Raw genomic sequence first — 17,500 nt, forward strand, 5'->3', positions numbered from 1 at the left:
GGAGCTCCATAGCCCCGGAGCTCCATAGCCCCAGAGCTCCATACTTCCATAGCCCCAGAGCTCCATAGCTCCATACTTCCATAGCTCCAGCCGCGGAGGGTGCTGGCTGGTGGCTCCATAGCTCCATACTTCCATACTTGCAGCCACGGAGTTGGCTAAAATTGCACTAAGTGCGAAAGCCCATTCATTTACAACGGCGTGTCCGCCAGGCGGCGACATTTCCCCGTTACCGGTGGCTGCGCGGCGGGTGAGTGACAGAGCTTATCCGAGCGGCTGGAACTCTGCGCCGGCGTGGTCGAGCGTGAGGCCCCGGCCCTTTGGCTGCCTGGTACCTAAAACACTTCCATTGATCCAGCCACGGAGGGTGCTGGCTGGTGGCTCCATAGCTCCATAGCTCCATAGCACCAGAGCTCCATAGCTCCATAGCACCAGAGCTCCATAGCTCCATAGCACCATAGCACCAGAGCTCCATAGCTCCATAGCACCAGAGCTCCAGAGCTCCATAGCACCAGAGCTCCATAGCTCCATAGCACCAGAGCTCAATAGCTCCATAGCACCAGAGCTCCATAGCTCCATAGCACCAGAGCTCCATAGCTCCATAGCTCCAGCCTGGGTGGCTGGTGGCTCCATAGCTCCATACTTCCATAGCTCCAGTCAGAGAGTTGGCTAAAATTGCACTAAGTGCGAAAGCCCATTCATTTACAACGGCGTGTCCACAAGGCGGCGACATTTCCCCGTTACCGGTGGCTGCGCGGCGGGTGAGTGACAGAGCTTATCCGAGCGGCTGGAACTCTGCGCCGGCGTGGTCGAGCGTGAGGCCTCGGCCCTTTGGCTGCCTGGTACCTAAAACACTTCCATTGATCCAGCCACGGAGGGTGCTGGCTGGTGGCTCCATAGCTCCATAGCTCCATACCTCCAGAGCTCCAGAGCTCCATAGCACCAGAGCTCCATAGCTCCATAGCACCAGAGCTCCATAGCACCAGAGCTCCATAGCTCCATAGCACCAGAGCTCCATAGCTCCATAGCACCAGAGCTCCATAGCTCCATAGCACCAGAGCTCCATAGCTCCATAGCTCCATAGCACCAGAGCTCCATAGCTCCATAGCACCAGAGCTCCATAGCTCCATAGCACCAGAGCTCCATAGCTCCATAGCACCAGAGCTCCATAGCTCCATAGCACCAGAGCTCCATAGCACCAGAGCTCCATAGCTCCATAGCACCAGAGCTCCATAGCTCCATAGCACCAGAGCTCCATAGCTCCATAGCTCCATAGCACCAGAGCTCAATAGCTCCATAGCACCAGAGCTCCATAGCTCCATAGCACCAGAGCTCCATAGCTCCATAGCTCCAGCCTGGGTGGCTGGTGGCTCCATAGCTCCATACTTCCATAGCTCCAGTCAGAGAGTTGGCTAAAATTGCACTAAGTGCGAAAGCCCATTCATTTACAACGGCGTGTCCGCCAGGCGGCGACATTTCCCCGTTACCGGTGGCTGCGCGGCGGGTGAGTGACAGAGCTTATCCGAGCGGCTGGAACTCTGCGCCGGCGTGGTCGAGCGTGAGGCCTCGGCCCTTTGGCTGCCTGGTACCTAAAACACTTCCATTGATCCAGCCACGGAGGGTGCTGGCTGGTGGCTCCATAGCTCCATAGCTCCATACCTCCAGAGCTCCAGAGCTCCATAGCACCAGAGCTCCATAGCTCCATAGCACCAGAGCTCCATAGCACCAGAGCTCCATAGCTCCATAGCACCAGAGCTCCATAGCTCCATAGCACCAGAGCTCCATAGCTCCATAGCACCAGAGCTCCATAGCTCCATAGCTCCATAGCACCAGAGCTCCATAGCTCCATAGCACCAGAGCTCCATAGCTCCATAGCACCAGAGCTCCATAGCTCCATAGCACCAGAGCTCCATAGCTCCATAGCACCAGAGCTCCATAGCACCAGAGCTCCATAGCTCCATAGCACCAGAGCTCCATAGCTCCATAGCACCAGAGCTCCATAGCTCCATAGCTCCAGGGCTCCATAGCTCCAGGGCTCCATAGCTCCATAGCTCCAGGGCTCCATAGCTCCATACCTCCAGAGCTCCATAGCTCCAGCCTGGGTGGCTGGTGGCTCCATAGCTCCATACTTCCATAGCTCCAGTCAGAGAGTTGGCGAAAATTGCACTAAGTGCGAAAGCCCATTCATTTACAACGGCGTGTCCGCCAGGCGGCGACATTTCCCCGTTACCGGTGGCTGCGCGGCGGGTGAGTGACAGAGCTTATCCGAGCGGCTGGAACTCTGCGCCGGCGTGGTCGAGCGTGAGGCCCCGGCCCTTTGGCTGCCTGGTACCTAAAACACTTCCATTGATCCAGCCACGGAGGGTGCTGGCTGGTGGCTCCATAGCTCCATAGCTCCATAGCACCAGAGCTCCATAGCTCCATAGCACCAGAGCTCCATAGCTCCATAGCACCAGAGCTCCATAGCTCCATAGCACCAGAGCTCCATAGCTCCATAGCACCAGAGCTCCATAGCTCCATAGCACCAGAGCTCCATAGCTCCATAGCACCAGAGCTCCAGAGCTCCATAGCACCAGAGCTCCATAGCTCCATAGCACCAGAGCTCAATAGCTCCATAGCACCAGAGCTCCATAGCTCCATAGCACCAGAGCTCCATAGCTCCATAGCTCCAGCCTGGGTGGCTGGTGGCTCCATAGCTCCATACTTCCATAGCTCCAGTCAGAGAGTTGGCTAAAATTGCACTAAGTGCGAAAGCCCATTCATTTACAACGGCGTGTCCACAAGGCGGCGACATTTCCCCGTTACCGGTGGCTGCGCGGCGGGTGAGTGACAGAGCTTATCCGAGCGGCTGGAACTCTGCGCCGGCGTGGTCGAGCGTGAGGCCTCGGCCCTTTGGCTGCCTGGTACCTAAAACACTTCCATTGATCCAGCCACGGAGGGTGCTGGCTGGTGGCTCCATAGCTCCATACCTCCAGAGCTCCAGAGCTCCATAGCACCAGAGCTCCATAGCTCCATAGCACCAGAGCTCCATAGCACCAGAGCTCCATAGCTCCATAGCACCAGAGCTCCATAGCTCCATAGCACCAGAGCTCCATAGCTCCATAGCACCAGAGCTCCATAGCTCCATAGCTCCATAGCACCAGAGCTCCATAGCTCCATAGCACCAGAGCTCCATAGCTCCATAGCACCAGAGCTCCATAGCTCCATAGCACCAGAGCTCCATAGCTCCATAGCACCAGAGCTCCATAGCTCCATAGCACCAGAGCTCCATAGCTCCATAGCACCAGAGCTCCATAGCTCCATAGCACCAGAGCTCCATAGCTCCATAGCACCAGAGCTCCATAGCTCCATAGCACCAGAGCTCCATAGCTCCATAGCACCAGAGCTCCATAGCTCCATAGCACCAGAGCTCCATAGCTCCATAGCTCCAGGGCTCCATAGCTCCAGGGCTCCATAGCTCCATAGCTCCAGGGCTCCATAGCTCCATACCTCCAGAGCTCCATAGCTCCAGCCTGGGTGGCTGGTGGCTCCATAGCTCCATACTTCCATAGCTCCAGTCAGAGAGTTGGCGAAAATTGCACTAAGTGCGAAAGCCCATTCATTTACAACGGCGTGTCCGCCAGGCGGCGACATTTCCCCGTTACCGGTGGCTGCGCGGCGGGTGAGTGACAGAGCTCATCCGAGCGGCTGGAACTCTGCGCCGGCGTGGTCGAGCGTGAGGCCTCGGCCCTTTGGCTGCCTGGTACCTAAAACACTTCCATTGATCCAGCCACGGAGGGTGCTGGCTGGTGGCTCCATACCTCCATAGCTCCATACCTCCAGAGCTCCAGAGCTCCATAGCACCAGAGCTCCATAGCTCCATAGCACCAGAGCTCCATAGCACCAGAGCTCCATAGCTCCATAGCACCAGAGCTCCATAGCTCCATAGCACCAGAGCTCCATAGCTCCATAGCACCAGAGCTCCATAGCACCAGAGCTCCATAGCTCCATAGCACCAGAGCTCCATAGCTCCATAGCACCAGAGCTCCATAGCTCCATAGCACCAGAGCTCCATAGCTCCATAGCACCATAGCTCCATAGCTCCAGGGCTCCATAGCTCCATAGCTCCAGGGCTCCATAGCTCCAGGGCTCCAGGGCTCCATAGCTCCATAGCTCCATAGCTCCATAGCTCCATACTTCCATAGCACCAGAGCTCCATACCTCCAGAGCTCCATAGCTCCATAGCTCCAGCCTGGGTGGCTGGTGGCTCCATAGCTCCATACTTCCATAGCTCCAGTCAGAGAGTTGGCGTAAATTGCACTAAGTGCGAAAGCCCATTCATTTACAAGGGCGTGTCCGCCAGGCGGCGACATTTCCCCGTTACCGGTGGCTGCGCGGCGGGTGAGTGACAGAGCTTATCCGAGCGGCTGGAACTCTGCGCCGGCGTGGTCGAGCGTGAGGCCTCGGCCCTTTGGCTGCCTGGTACCTAAAACACTTCCATTGATCCAGCCACGGAGGGTGCTGGCTGGTGGCTCCATACCTCCATAGCTCCATAGCACCAGAGCTCCATAGCTCCATAGCACCAGAGCTCCATGGCTTCAGAGCTCCATAGCACCATAGCTCCATACCTCCAGAGCTCCAGGGCTCCATAGCTCCATACCTCCAGAGCTCCATACCTCCAGAGCTCCATACCTCCAGAGCTCCATAGCTCCAGAGCTCCATAGCACCAGAGCTCCATAGCTCCATAGCACCAGAGCTCCATAGCACCAGAGCTCCATAGCACCAGAGCTCCATAGCTCCATAGCACCAGAGCTCCATAGCTCCATAGCTCCAGGGCTCCATAGCTCCATAGCTCCAGGGCTCCATAGCTCCAGGGCTCCAGGGCTCCATAGCTCCAGGGCTCCATAGCTCCAGGGCTCCAGGGCTCCATAGCTCCATACCTCCAGAGCTCCATACCTCCAGAGCTCCAGAGCTCCATAGCACCAGAGCTCCATGGCTTCAGAGCTCCATAGCACCATAGCTCCATACCTCCAGAGCTCCAGGGCTCCATAGCTCCATAGCTCCATAGCTCCATAGCTCCATACCTCCAGAGCTCCATAGCACCAGAGCTCCATGGCTCCATAGCTCCAGCCTGGGTGGCTGGTGGCTCCATAGCTCCATACTTCCATAGCTCCAGTCAGAGAGTTGGCGAAAATTGCACTAAGTGCGAAAGCCCATTCATTTACAACGGCGTGTCCGCCAGGCGGCGACATTTCCCCGTTACCGGTGGCTGCGCGGCGGGTGAGTGACAGAGCTTATCCGAGCGGCTGGAACTCTGCGCCGGCGTGGTCGAGCGGCTGGCCTCGGTAGTTGAGGTACCAGGGGTGGGGCAGGGAGCTCCAGGCGGGTCTTGTGAGAGAGTGAAGCCGAGCGGCTGGAACTCTCGGCCGGCCTGGTCGAGCGGCTGGCCTCGGTAGTTGAGGTACCAGGGGCGGGCTGGGGAGCTCCAGGCGGGGCTTGTGAGAGAGTGAAGCCGAGCGGCTGGAACTCTGGGCCGGCGTGGTTGAGCCACGGAGGGTGCTGGCTGGTGGCTCCATAGCTCCATAGCTCCAGAGCTCCATACTTCCATAGCTCCATAGCTCCATACTTCCATAGCTCCAGACTTCCATAGCTCCATAGCTCCATAGCTCCATAGCTCCAGAGCTCCATAACTCCATACTTCCATAGATCCATAGCTCCATACTTCCATAGCTCCAGAGCTCCAGCCTGGCTGGTGGCTCCATAGCTCCATACTTGCAGCCACGGAGCTGGCGAAAATTGCACTAAGTGCGAAAGCCCATTCATTTACAAGGGCGTGTCCACAAGGCGGCGACATTTCCCCGTTACCGGTGGCTGCTTAGCGGGAGAGTGGCAGAGCTTATCCGAGCGGCTGGAACTCTGCGCCGGCGTGGTCGAGCGGCTGGCCTCGGTAGTTGAGGTACCAGGGGCGGGCTGGGGAGCTCCAGGCGGGGCTTGTGAGAGAGTGAAGCCGAGCGGCTGGAACTCTGGGCCGGCCTGGTCGAGCGGCTGGCCTCGGTAGTTGAGGTACCAGGGGCGGGCTGGGGAGCTCCAGGCGGGGCTTGTGAGAGAGTGTAGCCGAGCGGCTGGAACTCTGGGCCGGCGTGGTTGAGCAGCATGCCCGCGGAGGTGGCTCTTCCATAGGCAGGGAGGGTGCTGGAGCTCCACACTTCCATAGGCAGGGAGGGTGCTGGAGCTCCACACTTCCATAGGCAGGGAGGGTGCTGGAGCTCCACACTTCCATAGGCAGGGAGGGTGCTGGAGCTCCACACTTCCATAGGCAGGGAGGGTGCTGGAGCTCCACACTTCCATAGGCAGGGAGGGTGCTGGAGCTCCACACTTCCATAGGCAGGGAGGGTGCTGGAGCTCCACACTTCCATAGGCAGGGAGGGTGCTGGAGCTCCACACTTCCATAGGCAGGGAGGGTGCTGGAGCTCCACACTTCCATAGGCAGGGAGGGTGCTGGAGCTCCACACTTCCATAGGCAGGGAGGGTGCTGGAGCTCCACACTTCCATAGGCAGGGAGGGTGCTGGAGCTCCACACTTCCATAGGCAGGGAGGGTGCTGGAGCTCCACACTTCCATAGGCAGGGAGGGTGCTGGAGCTCCACACTTCCATAGGCAGGGAGGGTGCTGGAGCTCCACACTTCCATAGGCAGGGAGGGTGCTGGAGCTCCACACTTCCATAGGCAGGGAGGGTGCTGGAGCTCCACACTTCCATAGGCAGGGAGGGTGCTGGAGCTCCACACTTCCATAGGCAGGGAGGGTGCTGGCACATCCACACTTCCAGCCACGGAGCATGCTGGCACTTCCACCTTGCTTGCTAAGTCGGCGTGATCTTGCCCAAAAAGTCCCTCCTCACCTCCAGCTGGAAGTGGAAAAAAATCCTCCACCTGCTTGGCCGAGGTTCTGGAAGCCAGCAGCTCGCAGAATGTTGCCAAAGTTTCACTGGAAGGAAAAGAAAAGAGAAGACCGAGTGCGCATTTCACCTACCGCCGAATGTCCACAAGAGGGAAGTGTCACTCCGTCGCAGAATCTGCGCCGACGCACTCGGCACCCTTCGAATTTATGGTGCCGGTGCGGGTGTTCTGGGTGCAAAAAGGCCGCCCAAGTGGTAGAAAAAAATCAGACTTCGTCTCTTAGGTCGAAATTAATGCCAAGTTTTGAAATGCGCTGGCAGGGGTGGACCAGGGCCCGTTAGAAGTGCTTAGCCGAGGTCCTGGAAGCCTAACCCGGCGTGATCTTGTGCAAAAAGCCGCTGCTGAGCTCCAGCTGGAAGTGTAAAAAGAACCGGGCTGGATCAAAAAAAGAACCGGGCGGCCCGTTAAAATTGCTTAGCCGAGGTCCTGGAACCCTAACCCGGCGTGATCTTGTGCAAAAAGCCGCTGCTGAGCTCCAGCTGGAAGTGTAAAAAGAACCGGGCTGGTTCAAAAAAAGAACCGGGCGACCCGTTAGAAGTGCTTAGCCGAGGTCCTGGAAGCCTAACCCGGCGTGATCTTGTGCAAAAAGCCGCTGCTGAGCTCCAGCTGGAAGTGGAAAAAGAACCGGGCTGGATCAAAAAAGAACCGGGCGACCCGTTAAAATTGCTTAGCCGAGGTCCTGGAAGCCTAACACGGCGTGATCTTGTGCAAAAAGCCGCTCCCGAGCTCCAGCTGGAAGTGTAAAAAGAACCAGGCTGGATAAAAAAAAGAACCGGGCTGGATCAAAAAAGAACCGGGCGACCCGTTAAAATTGCTTAGCCGAGGTCCTGGAAGCCTAACCCGGCGTGATCTTGTGCAAAAAGCCGCTCCCGAGCTCCAGCTGGAAGTTTAAAAAGAACCGGGCTGGATCAAAAAAAGAACCGGGCTGGTTCAAAAAAGAACCGGGCGACCCGTTAAAATTGCTTAGCCGAGGTCCTGGAAGCCTAACACGGCGTGATCTTGTGCAAAAAGCCGCTCCCGAGCTCCAGCTGGAAGTGTAAAAAGAACCGGGCTGGATAAAAAAAGAACCGGGCTGGATCAAAAAAGAACCGGGCGGCCCATTAAAATTGCTTAGCCGAGGTCCTGGAAGCCTAACACGGCGTGATCTTGTGCAAAAAGCCGCTCCCGAGCTCCAGCTGGAAGTGTAAAAAGAACCGGGCTGGATAAAAAAAGAACCGGGCTGGATCAAAAAAAGAACCGGGCGACCCGTTAAAATTGCTTAGCCGAGGTCCTGGAAGCCTAACCCGGCGTGATCTTGTGCAAAAAGCCGCTGCTGAGCTCCAGCTGGAAGTGTAAAAAGAACCGGGCTGGATAAAAAAAGAACCGGGCTGGATCAAAAAAAGAACCGGGCGACCCGTTAAAATTGCTTAGCCGAGGTCCTGGAAGCCTAACACGGCGTGATCTTGTGCAAATAGCCGCTGCCGAGCTCCAGCTGGAAGTGTGAAAAGAACCGGGCTGGATAAAAAAAAGAACCGGGCTGGATCAAAAAAGAACCGGGCGACCCGTTAAAATTGCTTAGCCGAGGTCCTGGAAGCCTAACACGGCGTGTTCTTGTGCAAAAAGCCGCTCCCGAGCTCCAGCTGGAAGTGTAAAAAGAACCAGGCTGGATAAAAAAAAGAACCGGGCTGGATCAAAAAAGAACCGGGCGACCCGTTAAAATTGCTTAGCCGAGGTCCTGGAAGCCTAACACGGCGTGATCTTGTGCAAAAAGCCGCTCCCGAGCTCCAGCTGGAAGTGTAAAAAGAACCGGGCTGGATAAAAAAAGAACCGGGCTGGATAAAAAAAAGAACCGGGCGACCCGTTAAAATTGCTTAGCCGAGGTCCTGGAAGCCTAACACGGCGTGTTCTTGTGCAAAAAGCCGCTCCCGAGCTCCAGCTGGAAGTGTAAAAAGAACCAGGCTGGATAAAAAAAAGAACCGGGCTGGATCAAAAAAGAACCGGGCGACCCGTTAAAATTGCTTAGCCGAGGTCCTGGAAGCCTAACACGGCGTGATCTTGTGCAAAAAGCCGCTCCCGAGCTCCAGCTGGAAGTGTAAAAAGAACCGGGCTGGATAAAAAAAGAACCGGGCTGGATAAAAAAAAGAACCGGGCGACCCGTTAAAATTGCTTAGCCGAGGTCCTGGAAGCCTAACACGGCGTGTTCTTGTGCAAAAAGCCGCTCCCGAGCTCCAGCTGGAAGTGTAAAAAGAACCAGGCTGGATAAAAAAAAGAACCGGGCTGGATCAAAAAAGAACCGGGCGACCCGTTAAAATTGCTTAGCCGAGGTCCTGGAAGCCTAACACGGCGTGATCTTGTGCAAAAAGCCGCTCCCGAGCTCCAGCTGGAAGTGTAAAAAGAACCGGGCTGGATAAAAAAAAGAACCGGGCGGCCCGTTAAAATTGCTTAGCCGAGGTCCTGGAAGCCTAACCCGGCGTGATCTTGTGCAAATAGCCGCTGCCGAGCTCCAGCTGGAAGTGTGAAAAGAACCGGGCTGGATAAAAAAAAGAACCGGGCTGGATCAAAAAAGAACCGGGCGACCCGTTAAAATTGCTTAGCCGAGGTCCTGGAAGCCTAACACGGCGTGATCTTGCCCGAAAGTCTCCCTCTATACTTCCATTTTAGGTACCAGGGGCTCATAGTGTACTTGGTCCCCCTAGTCAGTGTACTCATCCAGTTACCCCCCGTTTTCCAAAACACCATCGGCACGTATAAGGGGGGGACTCCTGAGAGAGATGAGGTATATGGCAGCGCAACACCAATCCGCTCCGCGCTGGTTCCCATGTCGGCTACGGATGAATAAAACCAGCCTGTCCCCCCTGGAGCTCACGAGACACGGAATTTTTTCTAAGTGCCAACGGCTCTTCCGAGCAAACGTGTCCGCTCCGGCTGGTTCCCCCGTCGGCCTCGAATGACGAAAAATGCCGGTCTCCGCCCGGAGCTCATGACAAACGAAAAATTTTCTAAGTGCCAACGGCACTAGCGAGCGAATGTGTCCGCTCGGCGCTGGTTCCCGGGTCGAACCCGGAAGACGAAAAACGCCGGTCCTCGCCCGGAGCTCATGACAAACGAAAAATTTTCTAAGTGCCAACGGCACTAGCGAGCGAATGTGTCCGCTCGGCGCTGGTTCCCGGGTCGAACCCGGAAGACGAAAAACGCCGCTCTCCGCCCGGAGCTCATGACAAACGAAAAATTTTCTAAGTGCCAACGGCACTAGCGAGCGAATGTGTCCGCTCGGCGCTGGTTCCCGGGTCGAACCCGGAAGACGAAAAACGCCGGTCCTCGCCCGGAGCTCATGACAAACGAAAAATTTTCTAAGTGCCAACGGCACTAGCGAGCGAATGTGTCCGCTCGGCGCTGGTTCCCGGGTCGAACCCGGAAGACGAAAAACGCCGCTCTCCGCCCGGAGCTCATGACAAACGAAAAATTTTCTAAGTGCCAACGGCACTAGCGAGCGAATGTGTCCGCTCGGCGCTGGTTCCCGGGTCGAACCCGGAAGACGAAAAACGCCGGTCTCCGCCCGGAGCTCATGACAAACGAAAAATTTTCTAAGTGCCAACGGCACTTGCGAGCGAATGTGTCCGCTCGGCGCTGGTTCCCGGGTCGAACCCGGAAGACGAAAAACGCCGGTCTCCGCCCGGAGCTCATGACAAACGAAAAATTTTCTAAGTGCCAACGGCACTAGCGAGCGAATGTGTCCGCTCGGCGCTGGTTCCCGGGTCGAACCCGGAAGACGAAAAACGCCGGTCTCCGCCCGGAGCTCATGACAAACGAAAAATTTTCTAAGTGCCAACGGCACTAGCGAGCGAATGTGTCCACTCGGCGCTGGTTCCCGGGTCGAACCCGGAAGACGAAAAACGCCGGTCCTCGCCCGGAGCTCATGACAAACGAAAAATTTTCTAAGTGCCAACGGCACTAGCGAGCGAATGTGTCCGCTCGGCGCTGGTTCCCGGGTCGAACCCGGAAGACGAAAAACGCCGGTCCTCGCCCGGAGCTCATGACAAACGAAAAATTTTCTAAGTGCCAACGGCACTAGCGAGCGAATGTGTCCGCTCGGCGCTGGTTCCCGGGTCGGACCCGGAAGACGAAAAACGCCGGTCCTCGCCTGGAGGTCCCAGCAAAATCGGCGAAAAAACGACTAAGTGTCAACTTTCGAAAAAACGGCTAAGTGTCGACTTTCGAAAAAACGGCTAAGTGTCAACTTTCGAAAAAACGGCTAAGTGTCAACTTTCGAAAAAACGACTAAGTGCCCACGGCTCTGCGGGGCTTGTGAGTCCGCCCCGCGCCGGTTCGGCGGTCGGCCTCAAAAAGCAAAAAATCAGCCTCTCTCCCTGGAGCTCACCAAAAATTTGTCGAAATTTTTCTAAGTTCTCCTCGAGGTACCAGGGGGTGAGGTACCCGGGCTAAGGTGCAGTACCTTTTTTGGTCTTCAGGTGCGCCAGAGTACAATGAAATGGTCCCAGTAGTCAGTGTACTCATCGACTTTCCCCCCGTTTTCCAAAGCACCTCGTTTACGAGTATGGAGGAGATGGTGCTGGTCTCCCCACGGCGTCGGACACGCCGTCCTCGACAGCACAAGGTCGGATAGAAGACCTGGAAAGCGCCGTGGCACGCGCTGGAGGTGGGCACTTTGGCGAAAAAACGACTAAGTGTCAACTTTCGAAAAAACGACTAAGTGTCAACTTTCGAAAAAACGGCTAAGTGTCAACTTTCGAAAAAACGACTAAGTGTCACCTCTCTGAAAAAATGGCAAAGTGTCGCCTCTCTGAAAATTTTCTAAGTGCCCACGGCTCTGCGGGCTCGTGCATCCGAGCCGCGCCGGTTCTGCAACCGGCCTAGAATGACGAAAAATAACGGTCTCCTCCTGGAGCTCACAGCCAATTGTGGCGAAAAAGTGGCAAAGTGCCCACGGCTCTGCGGGCTCGTGCATCCGACCCGCGCCGGTTCTGCAGCCGGCCTAGAATGACGAAAAATAACGGTCTCCTCCTGGAGCTCACAGCCAACTTGGCAAAAAGTTTCTAAGTGCCCACGGCCCTGCCGAGCTTTGGCGTCCGCCCAGCGCCGGTTCCGCAGTCGGCCTCCAATGACGAAAAATAACGGTCTCCTCCTGGAGCTCACAGCCAACTTGGCAAAAAGTTTCTAAGTGCCCACGGCCCTGCCGAGCTTTGGCGTCCGCCCAGCGCCGGTTCCGCAGTCGGCCTCGAATGACGAAAAATAACGGTCTCCTCCTGGAGCTCAAAGCCAACTTGGCAAAAAGTTTCTAAGTGCCCACGGCCCTGCCGAGCTTTGGCGTCCGCCCAGCGCCGGTTCCGCAGTCGGCCTCGAATGACGAAAAATAACGGTCTCCTCCTGGAGCTCACAGCCAACTTGGCAAAAAGTTTCTAAGTGCCCACGGCCCTGCCGAGCTTTGGCGTCCGCTCAGCGCCGGTTCCGCAGTCGGCCTCGAATGACGAAAAATAACGGTCTCCTCCTGGAGCTCACAGCCAACTTGGCAAAAAGTGGCAAAGTGCCCACGGCTCTGCGGGCTCGTGCATCCGACCCGCGCCGGTTCTGCAGCCGGCCTAGAATGACGAAAAATAACGGTCTCCTCCTGGAGCTCACAGCCAACTTGGCAAAAAGTTTCTAAGTGCCCACGGCCCTGCCGAGCTTTGGCGTCCGCCCAGCGCCGGTTCCGCAGTCGGCCTCGAATGACGAAAAATAACGGTCTCCTCCTGGAGCTCACAGCCAACTTGGCAAAAAGTTTCTAAGTGCCCACGGCCCTGCCGAGCTTTGGCGTCCGCCCAGCGCCGGTTCCGCAGTCGGCCTCGAATGACGAAAAATAACGGTCTCCTCCTGGAGCTCACAGCCAACTTGGCAAAAAGTTTCTAAGTGCCCACGGCCCTGCCGAGCTTTGGCGTCCGCCCAGCGCCGGTTCCGCAGTCGGCCTCGAATGACGAAAAATAACGGTCTCCTCCTGGAGCTCACAGCCAACTTGGCAAAAAGTTTCTAAGTGCCCACGGCCCTGCCGAGCTTTGGCGTCCGCCCAGCGCCGGTTCCGCAGTCGGCCTCGAATGACGAAAAATAACGGTCTCCTCCTGGAGCTCACAGCCAACTTGGCAAAAAGTTTCTAAGTGCCCACGGCCCTGCCGAGCTTTGGCGTCCGCCCAGCGCCGGTTCCGCAGTCGGCCTCGAATGACGAAAAATAACGGTCTCCTCCTGGAGCTCACAGCCAACTTGGCAAAAAGTTTCTAAGTGCCCACGGCCCTGCCGAGCTTTGGCGTCCGCCCAGCGCCGGTTCCGCAGTCGGCCTCGAATGACGAAAAATAACGGTCTCCTCCTGGAGCTCACAGCCAACTTGGCAAAAAGTTTCTAAGTGTCACATCTCTGAAAAAACGGCTAAGTGTCGACTTTCGAAAAAACGGCAAAGTGTCACATCTCTGAAAAAACGGCTAAGTGTCGACTTTCGAAAAAACGGCTAAGTGTCAACTTTCGAAAAAACGGCTAAGTGTCGCCTCTCTGAAAAAACGGCAAAGTGTCAACTTTCGAAAAAACGACAGAGTGTCGCCTCTCTGAAAAAACGACTAAGTGTCGACTCTGAGAAAATGGCAAAGTGCCCACGGCTCTGCGGGCTCGTGCATCCGACCCGCGCCGGTTCCCCAGCCGGCCTGAAATAAGGCAAAACCAGCCTCTCCGCCTGGAGCTCAGAGCCAACTTGGCGAATATTTTCTAAGTGCCCACGGCTCTGCGTGGCTACGGCGTCTGCCCAGCGCCGGTTCCTGGGTCGAACCCCGAGGACGAGGAATGCCGGTCTCCGCCTGGAGGTCCCAGCTTAATCGGCGAAAATTTTCTAAGTGCCCACGGCTCTGCCGGGCTCGTGCATCCGACCCGCGCCGGTTCCCCAGCCGGCCTGAAATAAGGCAAAACCAGGCTCTCCCCCTGGAGCTCAGAGCCAATTGTGGCGAAAAAACGACTAAGTGTCAACTTTCGAAAAAACGACTAAGTGTCAACTTTCCAAAAAAACGGCTAAGTGTCGACTTTCGAAAAAACGGCTAAGTGTCAACTTTCGAAAAAACGACTAAGTGTCGCCTCTGAAAAAACGACTAAGTGTCGCCTCTCTGAAAAAACGACTAAGTGCCCACGGCTCTGGGGGGCTTGTGAGTCCGCCCCGCGCCGGTTCGGCGGTCGGCCTCAAAAAGCGAAAAATCAGCCTCTCTCCCTGGAGCTCACCAAAAATTTGTCGAAATTTTTCTAAGTTCTCCTCGAGGTACCAGGGGGTGAGGTACCCGGGCTAAGGTGCAGTACCTTTTTTGGTCTTCAGGTGCGCCAGAGTACAATGAAATGGTCCCAGTAGTCAGTGTACTCATCGACTTTCCCCCCGTTTTCCAAAGCACCCCGTTTACGAGTATGGAGGAGATGGTGCTGGTCTCCCCACGGCGTCGGACACGCCGTCCTCGACAGCACAAGGTCGGATAGAAGACCTGAAAAGCGCCGTGGCACGCGCTGGAGGTGTCACTGTGGCGAAAAAGTGACTAAGTGTCAACTTTCGAAAAAACGGCTAAGTGTCAACTTTCGAAAAAACGGCTAAGTGTCAACTTTCGAAAAAACGGCTAAGTGTCAACTTTCGAAAAAACGACTAAGTGTCGCCTCTCTGAAAAAACGGCAAAGTGTCAACTTTCGAAAAAACGACTAAGTGTCAACTTTCGAAAAAACGACTAAGTGTCACCTCTCTGAAAAAATGGCAAAGTGTCAACTGCGAATGTGGTGGTGCATGGAAGGAAGTGGAGGACGGCCGCCTCCTTAAACACAGGCCGAAGAGGAGCGTCAGGGCCGGCTCCTTAAACACGGACCGAGTGTCGCCCTTAACACAGACCAAGCGGAGGACGGCCGCCTCCCTAAATACAGGCCGAACCGGAGCGCGAGGGCCGCTCCTTAAACACGGACCGAGTGTCGCCCTTAACACAGACCAAGGGGAGGACGGCCGCCTCCTTAAACACAGGCCGGAGAGGAGCGTCAGGGCCAGGCTCCTCAAACATGGACCGAGTGTCGCCCTTAACACAGACCAAGGGGAGGACGGCCGCCTCCTTAAACACAGGCCGGAGAGGAGCGTCAGGGCCAGGCTCCTCAAACATGGACCGAGTGTCGCCCTTAACACAGACCAAGGGGAGGACGGCCGCCTCCTTAAACACAGGCCGGAGAGGAGCGTCAGGGCCAGGCTCCTCAAACATGGACCGAGTGTCGCCCTTAACACAGACCAAGGGGAGGACGGCCGCCTCCTTAAACACAGGCCGGAGAGGAGCGTCAGGGCCAGGCTCCTCAAACATGGACCGAGTGTCGCCCTTAACACGGACCAAGGGGAGGACGGCCGCCTCCTTAAACACAGGCCGGAGAGGAGCGTCAGGGCCAGGCTCCTCAAACATGGACCGAGTGTCGCCCTTAACACGGACCAAGGGGAGGACGGCCGCCTCCTTAAACACAGGCCGGAGAGGAGCGTCAGGGCCAGGCTCCTCAAACATGGACAGAGTGTCGCCCTTAACACAGACCAAGCGGAGGACGGCCGCCTCCCTAAATACAGGCCGAACCGGAGCGCGAGTGTCGCTCCTTAAACACGGACCGAGTGGAGGACGGCCGCCTCCTTAAACACAGGCCGAACAAAATGACACAAAGTGTCAACTGCGAATGTTGTCCATCCAAGGAAGGAGCGTGATGCCCGGCCGGCTCCTTAAACACAGGCCGAGAGTCGCCCCGGACGGTCCGCCTCGCGGCGCCCGTCTGCTCGGATAAAATGACACAAAGTGTCAACTACGAATGTTGTCCATCCAAGGAGGGAGCGTGATGCCCGGCCGGCTCCGAAAACACAGGCCGAGAGTCGCCCCGGACGGTCCGCCTCGCGGCGCCCGTCTGCTCGGATAAAATGACACAAAGTGTCAACTGCGAATGTTGTCCATCCAAGGAGGGAGCGTGATGCCCGGCCGGCTCCGAAAACACAGGCCGAGAGTCGCCCCGGACGGTCCGCCTCGCGGCGCCCGTCTGCTCGGATAAAATGACACAAAGTGTCAACTGCGAATGTTGTCCATCCAAGGAAGGAGCGTGATGCCCGGCCGGCTCCTTAAACACAGGCCGAGAGTCGCCCCGGACGGTCCGCCTCGCGGCGCCCGCCCGCTCGGATAAAATGACACAAAGTGTCAACTACGAATGTTGTCCATCCAAGGAAGGAGCGTGATGCCCGGCCGGCTCCTTAAACACAGGCCGAGAGTCGCCCCGGACGGTCGCCTCGCGGCGCCCGTCTGCTCGGATAAAATGACACAAAGTGTCAACTACGAATGTTGTCCATCCAAGGAGGGAGCGTGATGCCCGGCCGGCTCCGAAAACACAGGCCGAGAGTCGCCCCGGACGGTCCGCCTCGCGGCGCCCGTCTGCTCGGATAAAATGACACAAAGTGTCAACTGCGAATGTTGTCCATCCAAGGAAGGAGCGTGATGCCCGGCCGGCTCCTTAAACACAGGCCGAGAGTCGCCCCGGACGGTCCGCCTCGCGGCGCCCGCCCGCTCGGATAAAATGACACAAAGTGTCAACTACGAATGTTGTCCATCCAAGGAGGGAGCGTGAGGCCCGGCCGGCTCCGAAAACACAGGCCGAGAGTCGCCCCGGACGGTCCGCCTCTCGAGGCGCCCGCCCGCTCGGATAAAATGACACAAAGTGTCAACTACGAATGTTGTCCATCCAAGGAGGGAGCGTGATGCCCGGCCGGCTCCGAAAACACAGGCCGAGAGTCGCCCCGGACGGTCCGCCTCTCGAGGCGCCCGCCCGCTCGGATAAAATGACACAAAGTGTCAACTACGAATGTTGTCCATCCAAGGAGGGAGCGTGATGCCCGGCCGGCTCCGAAAACACAGGCCGAGAGTCGCCCCGGACGGTCCGCCTCGCGGCGCCCGCCCGCTCGGATAAAATGACACAAAGTGTCAACTACGAATGTTGTCCATCCAAGGAAGGAGCGTGATGCCCGGCCGGCTCCTTAAACACAGGCCGAGAGTCGCCCCGGACGGTCGCCTCGCGGCGCCCGTCTGCTCGGATAAAATGACACAAAGTGTCAACTACGAATGTTGTCCATCCAAGGAGGGAGCGTGATGCCCGGCCGGCTCCGAAAACACAGGCCGAGAGTCGCCCCGGACGGTCCGCCTCGCGGCGCCCGTCTGCTCGGATAAAATGACACAAAGTGTCAACTGCGAATGTTGTCCATCCAAGGAAGGAGCGTGATGCCCGGCCGGCTCCTTAAACACAGGCCGAGAGTCGCCCCGGACGGTCCGCCTCTCGAGGCGCCCGCCCGCTCGGATAAAATGACACAAAGTGTCAACTACGAATGTTGTCCATCCAAGGAGGGAGCGTGATGCCCGGCCGGCTCCGAAAACACAGGCCGAGATTCGACCCCGGACGGGCCGTCTTCTCCCGGCGCCCGCCCGCGTACGCCCCCCATCCCCGGTCGCCCGTCTGCTCCCGGCGGGCCTCCGAGTACCCCCTCACCCAACTGACCGACTGGCACTCATGACCCGCCTTGGTAGGGCCTCCATCGGCCTCGGC

The sequence above is a fragment of the Syngnathus leptorhynchus genome, unplaced genomic scaffold, assembly GCF_054491065.1.
Source record: "Syngnathus leptorhynchus isolate UIUO unplaced genomic scaffold, UIUO_Slep HiC_scaffold_42, whole genome shotgun sequence".
Classification (NCBI taxonomy): Eukaryota; Metazoa; Chordata; class Actinopteri; order Syngnathiformes; family Syngnathidae; genus Syngnathus; species Syngnathus leptorhynchus.